This window comes from Spermophilus citellus (genome assembly GCF_964194105.1).
Source record: "Spermophilus citellus genome assembly, chromosome: 3".
Lineage (NCBI taxonomy): Eukaryota > Metazoa > Chordata > Mammalia > Rodentia > Sciuridae > Spermophilus > Spermophilus citellus.
Window position 1 is genome coordinate 5258250 of NC_138184.1, and position 4225 is coordinate 5262474.

A 4225-nucleotide genomic window follows, 5' to 3' on the forward strand; every position below is an offset into this window, starting at 1 on the left:
GCTCCAGGTCATGATTTCCCCCCATCCCTTCCGCATCTGGGTTTCTGGGGCCCTTACCTCATCCAGCCTTTGGGAACCACAGTCGGGCATGGGGCCCCGGGCTGGCAGGAGGCATCACCATTGTGAACTGGTTCTCCTTCCCTTGCACGTGCTGGGTGCCAGCTTGCCCTGAGGGACTTGAGCAAAGACCAGGAGGAGGTGGAGGGAGGCTCGGTGCCAAGCCTCTACTCCGGGAAGGTGAGGAAGGAGAGGCAGAGCCCAGAGGGTGCTTGGAAAGAGGTGAGAAGCAGGAAAGGAGGGCAGGGGCCACACCAGGCCTCCAAGGAGACAGAGTCCACCCGGAGAGAAGAGCGCAGGCTCTAATACCTGCTCCGCCAGGGAGGGCCAGGCCGATCGGGTCCCTGCTCGGAGGAGGTCCCCAGACACATGGAGACAGACCACACCCAGGCACACAGAGACACACAGAGAAGGTCAGGCACTCACACACAAGAAACCGCGATGCGCGCGTGTGACCAGACACACAGACAGAGTCAGGACGCACCAGCCCAGAAGCACAAATCACACCCAAAAATGCACAAAGACACACACACGTCCCCAGAGACAGACACGCACCCAGACACACTCAGACGGTCGCACGGAGGAACACAGAGAGGAACACGTAGGCACACAGACGACACCTCCCGCGGTCCCAGCCTGTCCCCGGACCCAGCATCTCCCCCGTCACCCTGTCACCCCGTCACCCTCTCTTCTCTCCTTACCTGCACGGGGGGCACCAGGCACTGCCCTGGGGCCTGGACCACTGGAAGGGGCACCCGTGACAGACAGGGAGTGAGGGGCACTGTGGAGGGGGAGCAGGCTACAGGGAGGGGAGCAGGACAAGGCCCCCCCACTGATGGCAGAGGGCCCAAGGGAAGGGCCCTGTGGAGATGCAGCAAGATCAGCCAATGCGGAGGCCTTTACACCCTCACCCTCCCTTTCCTGTGCCCTCCCTGCTCCCCTTCCAGGCCTTTTGGTCAGAGCCATGTGAGGACAGTTTTCTCTCCACCCAAGTACTTGCTTCCCCTGGCCCACTCCACCCATTATGATCCTCTTCTGTCCCCCAGATGAGGACACTGGGCTCAGAGAGGCTGTGTCAACACAAAAAGTCACACAGCCCAAATGTGGGTCCAACTCTGTCTTAATTGAAGGCTCCTGTCTTTGGGGCGCAGAGTCCCCCAACATGGAGAGCAGGACTCTTGCTTGGCAAAGGTTGTGCCAGAGAGAACAGATCAGCCAAAGCTGGGAGGGCAGAACCCTGACCAGTATGAGGGACCAAAGGAGGCCAGGCTAGGGGCTGGAGGGTGAGGCCCAGGGGTGGACTTGGCAGGGCCAGCAGAGAAAGGGAGACGTGGACGTTCTGGACTTTGCAGTCCACGCCCACTAGAACAGACAGTGGTCCTGGGGATGGCAGAGGGGCCGGGGTCCCAAGCACTGGGCCCTGGATATCCAGGAAGATCCCCCATCTCAGGGTCCTTACAGTCTCTCTGTCAGAGGCTAGGCTGTGTGGTCACAGCAGAGTGCTCCTCATTCCACCTAACACAGGTCCGTTGTCCAGGGTCCGGCCTTCGGGCCTGGCTGTGTTGGTCTCTGGTCTGGAAAAGGCCCTGTGCCTAGGGCCAGCTCACAGCAGGCTGGGAGAAGTGAGGACACACACACCCTGAGCTGTCCTGTGGCTTACAGTTTCCTTCATCTTATCTCAGTCCCACATTTAATCACCAGATCACAAAGAGTATGAAAGGGGGGGAGCGCGGGAGGGAGGGAGCCCTGGCCTTCCCTCGGCCCTCACTGACGCTGGACTCACAGGCTCCAAAGCTCCATCTGCCCACTTCAGCCACACCCTTGCCTCCCACCAGCCCCCAATTCCTGGCAACTTGACTTCTAAATCCTCTGGAGTCTCTTCCCTCCTGTCTGCCAACCCTGGACCAGGCCCTCAGGGGTAACTCCCTCCCCGATATCCCATGCACCCCAATTCTGAATCCCATGGTGCCTCTCCCCAGAGTCCGGGGGGGCCCTTGGGACAGACCCTCATCCACCCCATCCACTCATCCCTCAGGTCTGAGAAGTCACCTCCTCCAGGAAACCGTCTCTGAACCGAATGCCTGTCCATTCTCAGGCTGGAGGTCAGGCCTGGGGATGCAGAGGAGAAGCTGCCCAACTGCAGGAGGTCCCGCCTGCTCTCTCCTGCCAGGCTTCTCACCGACCTTGGTAGCTCTGGACTCTTGGGTCCAGAGTTATAGAAACGAACAGTGGACCTGGAAATTATCAAATACAGGTGAGGCTGGGTTAAAGACTTCTGCTCAAGCCAGAAGGGACAGGACTTGGGGAACAGAAGCCCCAGCAAAGAACAAAGGGGTGTGGCTTTCATGGTATCTGGGGGGAAGGCAGGACCTCCACCTCTTGATGCTGTGCCATGCAGAGGTGGGACTTCTGTCACTCATGCTTCTTCACGCCACCTTCAGTCTCCACCAAAGGTGGTGCTGATAAGGTGAAGGTGACTGTGGGTTATGGGTGACTCTTCTGCACATGTGACGCCTCTTGCCTCACCACTTGGAGCACCCTTCTTATCTGGGAAAGTCTCTGTGTTATGTTTTTAGAGCGGGCACTTCTGCCCACCACATGGTCGCAGGAGGATGAGGGACTCTCCCTGCCTCCCTTCTCCCCATTGCTATCTCGCTCCCGCGGCCTTGAAGACCAAGCACCTTCTAATGCTTCATATTCTACTTTGGCTGCTCACCCACCAGACTGAGAGCAGGTTTGGCTCTTATTTCCCCTGTGAGATGTCCATTCCTTTGTCTTTAGGGGACTTCTTTTCGGTAAGTGGTCACTCTCTGTGTCAGACTCATCTCTGAATCCTTGCTCCAGCCACCCTGCCTTTGCCCCACACAGTATCTTTCACCCCCAAAATCTCTCCACTCAAATCCCCCACTACTCTGTGGACCTGGGGCTTCTTCCCGGAGGCTTGCACTACCTGGTTTCACAATATCTCTCCTGTTACTAGCAGTATCATGGCTGCCATGTTCCAAGTACCTGAGAAAAGTCACGCTTCGGCTCTCTTTTTTTCTGGATGTGCAAAAGGACTTTTGGAAGGATGGGGGGAGAATAAAGGTGAATGTAGTGTGTGGGAGCAGGGGAGGTAATACCTTGAGAAGGGTCTGAGACCTGGGGGAGAGGGATACACATTTTCACTAGGGGCTAGCAGAGGGATCACGATGTAATTGCTAAAAGCTAGACTGGGGCGACAGGTTCTGCTGCCTGCCAGCAGAGGTCTCCAGCCCCTCCCCCTTCCTAGGCAAGGAAATAAAATCTCAGTGAATTTAAGCAACCTGCCTATGGTGCCAAGGTCAGGAAGATCTAAGATCTCACTTCCTGCATCAGCCCTGGGGTCTGAATCTCGGATTCACGGATTCACGGAAAGACTTACGTCGGAAGGTGACAGACACCCCCGTTGGAAACCTCTTCCCTTCAACTGGCAACAGCGGGGCTTGGGATTGTCTTCTATTTGGTTTCACCAGGCAAGGGGAGGCCCAGCCTCCTTCCCTGTTGCCCTCGTTCAAGTCAAGGCTGCAACCACCACCCACACTTGCCTATCTCCAGACTTTATCTCCCCTGCTCGGCTGCCTGACCCTTGCACTCCACCAAACCGCAGCCTTGCTCAGGATGCCCTCTCCACCTCCCCAACCTGCGATTGAACCTGCGCGCTCCTCACTTCACGAGGTCCCCAGACTTGGGGCGGGAGATGGTCACTGAGGCCTGTGGAGGGGTATAGGCCTCTCCTCCAAAGCCTAGCAGTGCACCCCCAGGGTTGGGGCGGCCGCCGGGGTGTGTGCAGATGCGCGGGCCAGAGTACACTGATCAGCAGAGGGGACCTAGAAAGGGCCGCGAGCACATGCCGCGCGTGGGCAGGGTGAAGCAGGGGCCAGAAGGCACCCACAGAAGATGCTGCGGGTTGCGCAGACTTCAGACGCGTGGCTGGACCAGCGCCTGGCGCGCCGCGGGGCGGGGCTGGGGGCGGGGCTGGGGCGGTGCCAGGCGGATAGGGGCGGGGCCAGGGGAGAGGGCTGCTTGCGCGGGGTGGGGGCGAGCTCCGAGGCCCTCGCGCTCCGCCCCCTCCGGCTGCGCCCTCCAGGCCCCGCCCCGGCCCCGCCCCGCGCCCCCCTCCAGCTTTCTTTCCCGCGGCTCCGGGCCG